The sequence below is a fragment of the Scyliorhinus torazame genome, chromosome 18 (genome assembly GCF_047496885.1).
Source record: "Scyliorhinus torazame isolate Kashiwa2021f chromosome 18, sScyTor2.1, whole genome shotgun sequence".
In the NCBI taxonomy this organism is placed as follows: domain Eukaryota; kingdom Metazoa; phylum Chordata; class Chondrichthyes; order Carcharhiniformes; family Scyliorhinidae; genus Scyliorhinus; species Scyliorhinus torazame.
Window position 1 is genome coordinate 108,533,360 of NC_092724.1, and position 13,443 is coordinate 108,546,802.

Genomic DNA, 13,443 nt, shown 5'->3' on the forward strand with positions numbered 1-13,443 from the left:
CATGGTCAGGGCACAGGAAATTAAACAAGCAAGCACAAGCTGAAGGAGTTGAAATCAGGCCAGACTTTGGCCAACCTGAACAAGTTTGAAATCTTACAATGCATAGTTTTGGAATGAATCAGAGTCAACACTCTTCATCAAATTATAGTTGTGATAACCCCCTCACTTCACTTTAATTTGTCTTTAATCATGCAGCACAAACCTCAGGTGGCAAGATCCCTGTTCAAATGGGAATGGTAAATTGGTTATTTCTTCCACAATTTTTGAGTTTACTGAGGTGTAGAAGGAACATGCCTTGAGTATTTGTCTCGCAAGGGGGATTGACGTAACAGAATCACAGAATCTTCACAGTACAGAAGGAGACATATTCGGCCCATCGAGCCTGCACTGGCTCGCTGATCGAGCATTCTTACTAATCCTGCTCCCTGCACTTAACAGACATGTATTCAGGGACTCCCCCAACCTGCACTTCAGATCAGTCATGATCTCATTGAATAGCAGGGCAGATTTGATGGACCGAATGGCCTACCTCCTCTGCTCCTACGTCTTTTGGCCTTATAGCCTCCTGATTGCAGCCCATCATGTCTGGGGCTGCCTCACTTACCTTGCAGTCCGGCCTGCTCCATAATCCTTGTCAGGGGCTAACTGAAACCCTAGAAACGGTTACCGCTTCCAGAGGCACTGCTGCAGCAGGAGTGATGCTGGCTCTCGGATTGGCTGGCTGCAGTGCAGTTGGAGGCAGGACATCCTCCCCTATCTGGCTTCCCAGATCAGTCAAGGTGGTCCCACTGCTGACCTTTCAGCCGAGCCACATCAGGACCACATCCCCTGCCTAAAATCGGAAACTTGGAAGCTCTCTCTGAGCCCTGGCCAACATTCATCCCTCAGTGAACACCAGCAAACTAGATTAATCTAACTCATAGTATGCTCTGGGACCTTTGTGTATGCTTACTGTTACATTTGTTCAGAAAACAGCAGACAGAACCCACGAGAGTGAATGACCTAATGGGTTTACTTTCCATTTTAAAGTAGCTTGCCTGTCAACCAATGGAATAAAGCAGCTTTTTATTTTTTTTAATTTTTTTTATAAATTCAGACTACCCAATTTTTTTTCCAATTAAGGGGCAATTTAGCATGGCTAATCTACCTCTCCTGACATCTTTGGGTTGTGGGGGTGAGTCCCACACAGGCACACGGAGAATGCGCAAACTCCTCACTGACAGTGACCTGGGGCCGGGATCGAACCCAGGTCCTCAGCACCGTGAGGCAACAGTGCTAACCATTGTGCCACCGTGCCGCCCATAAAGCGGCTTTTGGCATTCAACTGCAGGGAAAACTTTTCAAAGTCAAAGGTATCTTTACATTCAAATCTCAAGCCAAAGCATGGTAGGGGACTTTGCCAGCACATGTATCTACAGTGTTGAAAGCATTTTGGCATTTTCCCCATTGGAAAGGTACTGCAATCCATTTCAACACTTATACAATGCTGGTCAACATACCTTTGCAGGACAGGGCCCTATGATCAATGACTGAACAAAAAAACACATCTATATTACAATACTTCAAGTAACAGGTGTCGAAATATATAACACTTACCTAATAGAATGTTCCGGATTCCTCAGCAGCTAGGTCACCAAATCTCCAAGGAGATATTTTTTCTTTGGACAGGGGAAGGGTCCAGAACATGCCCCTGCAATGGGGAAGGAAATTAAAATGTAAACATCATTCTTGTAGTTCATAATACATACAGTTGACATACTTAAGATGACATAGACTTCATTAAGTCCTACTGGATGGTATCCAACCCTCCACAACAGGGTGGCATCATCAGGAAAAACTCCAAAATATCACAAAAAGGTTGCAGAGAAAAACTCAAATCCTGCAAGACTAAATAAAGAAGCAAAGCAGCATTCTGACCTGAAGAAAAGCTCAAGAAGAAGATTCACAGAGGAAAATCACCAGGGAAAAGCTTCAAAGAAAAGCTTGGAAGCAGAAAACAGTAATGTAAAATTCCTCACTGCAGCAGAAAACTCCATAGGATCGCTTGGAAGTCCACTTCAATTTCCAGAGTGCAGACACAGTAGACCTAGCATGGGCGTGGTAAAAATGTTACGTCCCAGGATAATGCTCGTCATGAGAACGTTTTAAATTGTCCAGCGGTCAGAAATTGCTGCTTGAAAACTCCATCCGAAAAAACAATTCCCGAGTTGGCACCTGACTATATGGCGAAAAAACCTGCTCCAGAAGACAAAAACAATGATTTAATTTGAAAGAATCACGGTTCAAGAATCAGCTTTAAAATCATAAAAAGCAAGGATTCGATGCTTTATTGACCCTAAAGCATAGCCCTGAAACATAGAAGTCTTCATACTGTTGCTCCAAACAGCCAGTTTTCGTTTTCAAGGCTGCGCGTGAGCGCCATTGCAGCAGGAGCCCACCGAAGGCAAGGGTGGGTCTGCACCATTTCGAATTTCAGCTGCTTCTCAAGCCTGAACCTACACTTAAGCATTTTTTAACAATGGATCTAAAATCTGTAAAAGTAAAAATGGGAAAATATGTCATTTGAAACATGGAAGTCTGGCAATACCTGGATAAGGTACCTGAGAAAATGTCGGGAAAAATCCCACGAAGGGTTAACAGCAGCTGCAAAAGAAGGATTTGAAATGCAGATAGCCTTTATCAAACAGGCATTAAGAAAACAGCATGTGACTATTCAAGCTGTAAAACTGACGCATGTCTTTTAAATCACAGCAGATTGAACTTTTAGTTATATGGAAAAAGCAACATTTTGAACCTTCTTTTAATTTAATTATTTTAGTAAGTAGCTAAAAATGAATTGCTAGGATCTTCAGTTGAATTGGCTGACAAATGTTTAGGTGTGAAATTCTGCTGACACCAGGTGAATATGGGAAGCTAGAGACAACTTGACAATGGGAACACACGTTAGCCCCAAATCGGAGTCAGAGTTCTGAGCTGGGGGCACTATTTGGTAATAAAGCAACTTTAGAAATGACAGAAACCAGATGTAACACCCCTCTGGGATCAAAGCACTTTTGAACATCACAAGGGAAACAATGTAATCAGAGTTTGATGAGCTGAAGTCATGCTCAATATGAATACATAGCCGTGTTAGAAATAATTCAGATTAAAGGTACCTTGTATCATCAAGAGTAAAATAAAGTTACTTTACGATAATGTCATATAAACTTATTAACTGCTAGAAGGGGAATATCAACCCTAAAAAAAGGGACAGCCAGTAGAGTCAGCTCTCATAGCTCGGTCATGGGAAGAATAGAACATAGCAACTGAACAGAACAACAAATCCATCTGAGGAAGACCAAAAGCTAAAGAAGAGAGAGTCAGCTCTCATAGCTGCCCTCGGTCATGGGAAGGATAGAGCACAGAAACCGAGCAGATCAGTGAATCCATCTGAGGAAGACCAAAAGCTAAAGAAGAGAGAGTCAGCTCTCATAGCTTGGTTATGGGAAGGAGAGAGCACAGAAACCGAGCGGAACAGCAAATCCATCTGAGGAAGACCAAAAGCTAAAGAAGAGAGATTGTCAAAGTTGACCTGAAGGTCTTTTCAACCAACAAGGAGAATCCAGAAGCAAGATCATTTTACTTTCCTGTAAAGATAGTGATTGCACCTTCTAAAAGAAAAAATATAATAATAAAATAACTTAAAGTTTTAACCTGAAACTGTGATTATTACAAAGTCTACTTTACTTACTTAGCAATGCGGGACCCAGGATCGATGCTACTAAGTGGTAAGTAGATAAAATTATTCTCTGAAGATATGGGTTATACCGTGGGATAACTTGAAAATATAGTTTGACCCGAATAGCACCCACCTAAGTCTGCATAGGAGTCAGGGAATGAGAATCCCTGTTCACCATTTTGAATGTCTTATTGACCCTTTTTGGTATAGGGGTAATTCTAAGAATCGTGGTGGTTTTCTTTACTTCAAATCCTCTGCCAGATCAGTTTGGACTCATCCAAGGCCCAATCTTAACCAAAAATTAGGTGTCCTGGAAATAACACTTTTAAACTATTGAGTACATAAGGCATAAGTAAAAAGTCAGAAAATGTCCAGATTAATACCATTTTGTACTGGTTTGGGGAACTTGCTGATGAAGTAACGCTAATGCAGTGCACTGATGAATTCTCAACCTGCTTTTTTTAAAATAAATTTGGAGTACCCAATTCATTTTTTTCCAATTAAGGGGCAATATATCGTGGCCAATCCACCTATCCTGCACATCTTTTGGGTTGTGGGGCGAAACACACGCAAACACAGGGAGAATGTGCAAACTCCACACGGACAGTGACCCAGAGCCGGGATCGAACCTGGGACCTCGGCGCCGTGAGGCAGCAGTGCTATCCACTGCACCACCGTGCTGCCCCTCAACCAGCTTTAATGACATATTAAAAGCTGTTGACAAATATTTTAACCTTCAAGTTTTGGAGCACACAGAGCTTATATAGAGGTATAGAAAACCCCTAGTAAAGCACCAAAAGTGTAAACGTTGATACCCTCGTAAAGCACATGAGGGAACCGGAAAGGCAGGGAACTTTGTGGATGTCTTAAAATATATATTTTTGAAAAATCTGACACGTGAACAGGAATAGCAGGTAATAATGCAAAGTGAGCAGTATAAACAAAGGACAACCAGGTTGCCCCACTGTAGGTTACTTAATCAGTTTTCAGAATTTATTGCAGAGTTGTATCTCTGACCTTCTATATTTAATCTGGTATTTATGCACTGTTAAGATGAGGGACTATCTCTGCAAATGAGTCACAACAAGAGATGGTATTCTGTTGTATAGATCAAAAATTGTTGTCAAATGTCTGTGGTCTGTTAACAAGGTAAAATGTCTTCCATACAAGTAACGATGAAATTGTTTGACTCCAAATATTATACTCAAGGCTTATTTTTCTAATTGAGCATAATTCTGTTCAGTGCTTGTCATGTTCTTGATGTGAAAGATATCGGTCTTTCATCTTCATTTGTCATTGTATGAGAGACAACTGCATACAACCCATAGAGCAATGCATCACATGCGAGTTGTATTTTCAGCTTTGGATGGCTTCTGATTTCTTCAACATATTTCTGACTTCAGTATATGCCTCTTCGCAGCCTTTTGTCTACATCCATTGTTGGTTCACACATAATAATGCATGGAGTGAATTTAATATGGCAGCGAGATTTGGAATGATTTTTCATAATAATTGATGAGTCCCAAAACCAATCTCAGCGATATATTCTGCAGTCTTGGTGCATCTAACATTACAGTCATCCTCTTAGGTTCCCTGTGGAGCCCATCCTTATTAATTACATGGTCAAGATAACTTATTGATGATTGGAAGAATTTGCATTTCTCTCTCTTGGTGCTTAAATTGTGTCTTACAAGAAGCTCCAATGTGTCTTCTAAATGTTTTAGGTCTTCCTGTTCAGTCCTGCTGGTAAAAAGAAAAGAACTGAATGCATTAATGACTGAACTGGGAAAATTAGGAAAAGTAATCTTGCCCACAGAGTGAATAATAGTAACATCAACAATGAGGAATATGTTACTCACCTGTGCATCTTACAGTGGCAATAAATTGTGCAACCTTGTTAAGAAAATTTTATTTCTTCTTTCCTTTGCTGGGGCCTGCGTTGAAAACACAGGGCATGATTCTCCGAGCCCCACACCGGGCTGGAGAATCGCCGCAACCGTGCCACGCCGCCCCAACGCCAGGTACAGAGAATCGGCACCATTTGCGCCCGCGCGTTTGACACGCCGCCGGTTGCGGGCCGCTGTACGCGGAGAGGCCGCCGATTCTCTGGCCCGGATGGGTCGAGCGGCCGCATAGAAAAAGCAGAGCCGTGCCGGCGCCGTCCACACCTGGTCGCTGCCGGCGGGAACTCTGTGCGAAGGGTCAGTGGGCGGCCTGTGGGGGGGGGGGGAGGGGTGCCTCATCCCTGGGGGGGGGGGGGGGGACTCCGATGGGGTCTGACCCGCGATCGTGGCCCACCGATCCGCGGGCCGGCTTCTCCCCCCCCCCCCCCCCCCCCCCCGAGTCTACTTGGTTTGCGGCCGGCCCCAGAACCCCCACGCCATGTTGCGCCGAGGCCGGGGCACTGAAGATGTCCCCCGCGCATGCGTGGGTTGGCGCAGCCCAACTGCGCATGCATGGGTTGGCGTGACCCAATTGCGCATGTGCAGGTTGGCGCGGTGCCCATTTGGCACCGGGAAGGGAGGCTGGAGCAGCGTGAACTGCTCCAGCGCTGTGCTGGCCCCCTCTGGGGGCCAAAATCGGTAGTGCCCACGCCCGTTTCGCGTCGTCGTGAAACGCGACGGCGTTCACAACAGCACGAACACTCTGTCTCCATTTTAGAGAATCGCGCCCACAGTTTTACTGCAGGCCTTTGAATGCGCTCCAGTGGGTATAAACATACAGAACAAAACGGTACACAATTCAATGTTCCCTACTGCAGGATTAGATTACCTAATTTTCACAGTTCAGTCATTAATGTATTCAGTTCTTTTTTAATTTGAGTAATCCTGTATTATTTCAGCTTTTTACCTCTGAAAGTGTTCTTTTGAATAAGTCTCAACTCCCCATACCTTCAATGTTGCCTATTTTGGCAGTGAGAGAAAATAAAGTATATTATCGAAATGGTGGGAGGCTTTAGAACTCTGAGATGCACAGGGACCTGGATGTACCAGTGCATGAATCCCAAAAGGTTAGTATGCAGGTACAGCAAATAATCGAGAAAGCTAATAGAATTATATATTTTATTGTGAGGGTAATTGCATTCAAAATGAGGAAGTTATGCTTCAGTTATACAGAGCATTGGTGAGACTGTGTACAGTGTTGGCTCTTCATTTAAAGAAGGATATAAATGTGTTGGAAGCACTTCAGAGAAGGTTACTAGACTAATATGTGGAATGGATGGATTGTCCTTTGAAAAAAGGATGAACAGGCTAGGTTTGTATATGCTGGAGTTTAGACAAGTAAGAGGTGACCTGGTTGAAACATATAAGATCCTGAGGGGTCTTGACAGCATGGACATGGACATAACGTTTCCAGTTGGTGGAGAACCTAGAACTAGGGATCGCTGTTTAAAAATAAGGAGTATTGGGGTGGGTTCCCCAACGTTTAACGTTACTCATTATAATAAATTACCATGTCATTATCAGGCCCCTACGCCGGGATTAACCTGGCAGTGCCTGGGCAGTGCAGGAAGGAGTTCCATGGGGGTGCCTGGGCAGTGCCATGGGGGTTCCAGGGTGAACTGGTTTGGTTGGTTTGCACTGGGGCGGCCTTTAGAAATGGCACCCCAAACCTCAACGGTCTAAGTTGCTGGTGGGGTAGGGGAATCAGCGGCCGCCCTACCAGTGACATGTCGTAGAACCTGTGACTTCAAATTCTTTTCAAAGTGTTGCACTGTATGGAGGAGAAAGCCTCCATTCCCGTCGGCAGCTTCAACGCTGCTTCGCCCACCCTACAATGGCCGTTGTTGGTATTGGGGAAAATCCCAGCCAATGTTTAAATCGAAGTATCGAGCAAATGAGTTTTGACAAAGAAGAGGCAAATAAATGACAGTTGCACAGTTTAGTTATGTACTCAGAGCAACATCCTCATAGTGTTGTGTCCCAGCACTAAATTCCAAGATGTCCAAATCCCAAGTGAAACTTGAATGATTTTGAAGTTTATGTATTATGAGGTTTACTGAAGTCAAGGACTAAATCTCAGACCAATTGTGATAACTTTATGTTAAAGTTAAATATTTATTAAAATAAAGCAAAAAATTACACTTAAAACACAAGAATAACTTTACACAGTTAACAGGCCATTTTTAAACATTTCTAACAAGACTTTGGCTTAAACTAAACTCAGAGATAAACACCTCTTTTAATGCAACAGCCCTTGTAGATTTTCTAATCTGTAAAATTCCAATAACTTTACCACACAGTGCTCTGGGGTTCTTTGAGGGTGACAGCAGAATGGTGTTCACAGGGCTGACTTCATCCACACTCCGTCTTCTTTGAGACCTTACCAGTCACCACACATAGCTGGAATCTTTGGGCTCTTACCACCGGCGGGATCTTCCAGCTCCAACGACGATGAACTCCTGCCACATATTTTCCGGTGATGGGGGGGGAGGGGGGTCCATGCAACAGGAAAACCCCTTGAAAATGGCAGGACCAAAAGATCCCACTGCTTGGCAATGGCAGGCTGTCTTTGCCACCACAAAATCCCACCTATAGTCTTCAGTGTTTCCTTAAATCTGTTTTCCCCTTTTGATCATGCCCTCCATTGGTTTCCTATAATCTTTTCAAAGTTCTCTTTTCCCAGAATTGATCAAGCCCCTTTCATCTACTTTGTGGCTATTATATTTTCAAAGAAAACTTACACCTCTGGGCTTCATCCATTTACAATCTCCTAATTGTATATGTTTTCATTTGAAATGCAACAACCGACTTCAAATATTTATTTTATCTCACCTTACGTAAGTCTTTTATTAATGTTTGCAAGTTCCCTCTGTGTAGCACCATATCAAACCAGTTGCCTTCACATCTTTCTTATTGATGTTTTGACCTTTGCAGTCATTCTGCCTCTAATTCAGACACATCTCCACAACTTTGTTTTCCAGCATATAACAATATAACAGTGATATTGCAAAGAAAGGGAACCTCATTTTCCCCTGACATAGACACTTACATTGACATCCTCCACTTATTGTGTTCAGTGCACAAAATGATTTTTTTTTAAATTGGACAAAAGTGATTTTTTTCCAAATTGCTTTCAAATGCCAAGTATCCTTTCTTTCAGGTATATCCACGTCATTCTACTGAGATTTTAAAACATTGCTTCTCTGAAGATTTCAAACTTTTTCCTCTCACAGAATTTCCTAGCTCTGATGCAAAGGAGTTGCTGAATGCAAAGAGCGTCAATCAAACTGTACTGTTTAAGTTCAAACTATGCTTCTGTCAAGCTGGTAACTAATGAAAGCATTGGGAAAACCATAGTAAAAAAACTTGGCTTTCACCACCTATTAAACTTGTTCGCTGCTCATTTCTGTAGTTTTTCCCATTAATTTGCAGATGATAGTGAGGAGATTGGCAGGAGTTGCATGCATGGCTGTTTCCATCATTTCTCAGAGGTACCGTGCATGAGCTTTCCATTATGTGCCAAAGGTTTGGAAGGAGATAGTGGAAATTGCCTCATGCACCTTCAAAGTCAAAGAATGCTGATGCTCTGCAAAAGGGCCGCACAAGCTGGTAGCAGACTCCACTACATTTTCGGATATGGCATGGTAACTCCTTGACAAGCTTTACAATGCATCACACAATTGCATATGTGCCATTCGGAGATCTTTTTGAAGGCTGGGCCCATGAAGTCCACTTCAAAAGAGCTTTGAGTCAAGCTTGACCTCCAGTGATCCATCTCCTGGGTTGTCTTTTCCATTAGTTCCTGCTCCTACTCTGTGTGGTGATATACATCACTGTAAGTACACAAAGTGTTAATGTACATACACTACACCTAGCTAGACACTAGAGGGAACACCAGAGACATGACACACAGACAGTCAACCAATAGGTCAGTAAGATAGGACACGACCAATGGGCATTCACGATACACACAGAGGTGACACTACCACAGGAGGGCATTACACCAACCCATATAAAAGGACACATCACACATGCTCAGTCTCTTTCCAGTGGAGACTCTCAGTGAGCACAGACACAGGGTTGATTGAGACACATCACTCCCACCACGTGGATTGTAGCAGACTGGTTAGTCAGTTTGAGTAGGTATAGCAGGATTAACAGTAGTGTCAAATCCAAGTAGGAGAATTGTTAATAATTCAATAAACGTGTTGAAGCTATCTCCACGTCTGAATCTTCCTTTGTCAGAGTGCACATCAAGGAAGCAGCTTATGCTACGTCAAGAGCATAACAAAAGACTCTGCTGGGGGCTTCACCATCTGTACAATCCTATAACTCACTTCCCAACCCAACTAGCGTGTTTGCGGCTCTGCAGATGCGCGATAAGAGTGGAGCACAAGATGTTGAATCTTGCAAGAGATAGTTCTCCTCCAAGTGTTCCTTGAGATAGTTCAGGTTGTAAGAATGACCTAGGGAAAGGAAACAGGGATAAGAACCCATCAGATCTCAACTCTTTTTGGGAAATACATCTGCCATCCTTGTCTGGTCTGAATTACATCTGACTCCACACCCATTGCAATGGGTCTAAAATGCCCTCTAAAATGGCCTAGAAAGCCACTCAGTTGTACCAAATTGTTACAAAGTCAAAAAGAAGAAACCAGATGGATCACCCATTATTGACCTCAGCACCAGAAATGACATGGCTGCCCTGATAACATTGAAAAGCCCTCCTTACTAACATCTGAGGGCTTGTGCTAAAATAAGAAGAATTGTTCCACACACTAGTCAAGCAACAGCCTGTCATAATCATACTCACTGAATCATACCTTACAGAGAATGTCCCAGACACCACCATGACCATTCCTGGGTATGAGCTGTCTCACTGGCAGGGCAGACCCACCAGATATAGCAGAGTAGTGACATACATTTGGGAGGGAGTTGCGCTGGGAAGCTTTTGGATTGACTCTGCACCCATGAAGACTCATGGAACAGGTCAAACATAGACAAGGAAACCTCCTTCTGATTACCTACCACCTTCCCTCAGTTGATGAATCAGTACACCTCCATGTTGAACACCGCTGGGAAGGTGCACGAGGGTGACAAGGGGACAGAATGTACTTTGGGTCTGCGATTTTAATGTCCTCCACCAAGAATGGCTCAGTCTGACTGATCTGGCTGATAGCTGCTAGATTAGGTCTGCGACAGATTGTCAGTGACCCAAGAATTGGAAGAGATCAATTTGACCTAGTCCTCACCAATCTACCTGCCACAGATGGATTTGTTCATGACAGTATTGGTAAGAGTGACCACTGCACAATCCTTACGGAGATGAAGTCTCAACTTCACATCAAGGATTATCTCCAGCGGTTGTGTGGCACTACCACCATGCAAAATGGGATAAATTTTTAACAGATGGAGCAACTCAAAATACATGAAGCATGGTGGGCTATCAGGAGCATCAGAAACATACTGAGCCACAAAGTGTGACCTAATGGCCTGGTATATCCCCACTCTATCACTACCACCAGGCCAGGGGATCAACACTGGTTCAATGACAAGTGCAGGAGGGCATTCCAGGAGCAACACCATGCATACCGAAAAATGAGGTGTCAACCTGGTGAAGCTACAACACAGGACTACTTGCGTGTGTAATTGAAAATATGGAAAGATATGTCATTTGAAACATGGAAGTCTGGCAATACCTGATCTAACAGTGCAAGAGAGAATGTAGGGAAAAGTTCCACGAAGGGTTAACAGCAGCTGCCAGGAGAGGGCTGTGAAATGCAGATAGCCTTTAGCAGATAGTCAAGCACGCTTAGCAAACAAAACAAGCAGGTCTTTCAAGTCACAATCGAGTGAATTTTAGTATACAGCTAAAAGCAATGTTTCGCACCTCCTTTTGAAGTTAGGTAAGCAGATGGAAAAGAATGGATAAGGTTTTCAGCTGAATTAGGTGACAAATGTTTAAATTTGAGCAAGTCTTTTAACTCACCACCAATTGAATCTTTAGTATAAAGCTAAAAGCAATATTTCACACCTTCATTGAAGTTAAGTAAGCAGCTGGAAAAGAATGGATGAGGTTCAGTTGAATTAGGTGCCAAATGTTTCGAGGTGAAATTCTGCTGACACCAGGTGAATATGGGAAGCGGGAGACAACGTGTCTACGAGAACACAAATTAGACCCAAATCAAAAGTCAAAATTATGAGCTGGGGACACAATTTGATAATAATAAAACTATAGAAATGACAGGAATCAAAAGTCACACCACGTTGAAATCAAAGCATTTTTGAACATCACAAAGGAAACAATGTAATCAGAGATCTATGAGATGAGGTCATGCTCAAAATGAATACTTGGTCGTATTAGAAACATTTAGATTAAAGGTACCTTTTACAATCCAAGTGAAATAAAAGTTACTTTACAATAAAGTCATAAAAACTTAATAACTGTTAGAAAGATATACAAACCCTGAGAAAGGGGACGGTAGGCAGAGAAGCAGAGAAGGACCCCAAGAGGCCAAGAGTCAGCTCAGAGTCAGCTCAGAGTCAGCTCTCATAGCTCAGTCATGGGAAAGGGACAGAGCAAAGCAGCCGAGCTAAAACAACTAATACATCTAAGGAAGACCAGAATTTAAAAAAGAGAGCCAGCTCTCACAGCTCGGTACATGGGAAAGATAGAGCATAGCAACCGGGCAGAACAGCGAATACATCTGAGGAAGACCAAAAGCTAAAGAAAAGTGATTGTCAAGGTGGACCTGAAGCTCTCTTCAACCAACAAGGAGAATCCAGAAGCAAGATCTTTTTACTTTTCTGTAAAGACAGTGATTTCATCTTTTAAAAGAAAAAATATAATAATAAAATAACTTAAATGTTTTAACCTGAAACAGTGGTTATTACAAAGCCTACTTTACTTACTTAGCAATGCAGGACCCAGGATATTGATGCTACTAAGTGGTAAGTAGGTAAAATTCTTCTGTGAAGGTATGGGTTATACCGGAGGATAACTTGAAAACATAGTTTGACCTGAATAGCAGCCACTTAAGCCTGCATAGGAGTCAGGGAGTGAGAATCCCTGTTCACCATTTAGAATATCGACCCGTTTTGGTATAGGGGGAATTCTAAGCATAGTGGTGAGTTTTTAACTTTACATGGCATCACAATTGGTCACAAGCATCATTTCCTGATTTCAGAAAACATCCTCATAATATACAAATCCAGATACCAATTTGGCAACTGTTTGAAATTTCCCTTTAGGATTTGGGCAGCTTGATTTACCATCAGCCATGGCTTAACAAATGCCACTACTGCAGATATAGACACCCCATAGCCGAGCTGTTGCAGTGCAGCTACAAAACTGGCATCTACTCGACAATGTGGAAATTTACCCAGGTACGTCCTGTCCACAAAAAGCAGAAATGATCCAACCTGACCAATTACCATACCTATAATTGTTATGGGCCAGGGTTTATAGAGCTCCAAAGTATATCATGGAGATCACCTGACCCACGGTTTTTACTAAATTGTGGTATGGGGAGCATACGGTCCACTCTACAAGTATTTTTTAAAGCAAAACAATGTTTATTCTATGAACTCAGTTCACCTTTTTAAAACATACAGTGAACATCTTAGCAACCATCAATTCAAATACAACCCCCAAAGAATACAACATTCAAAGTAATCCTTAAACTTTCCTTTTAACATCCATAAGACAAAAACCCTTTTTACTGGTTTAAGTTCTCTACTGAGAGCAGTTTTCCCTCTGAATTCACCAAATGATCTAGAGAT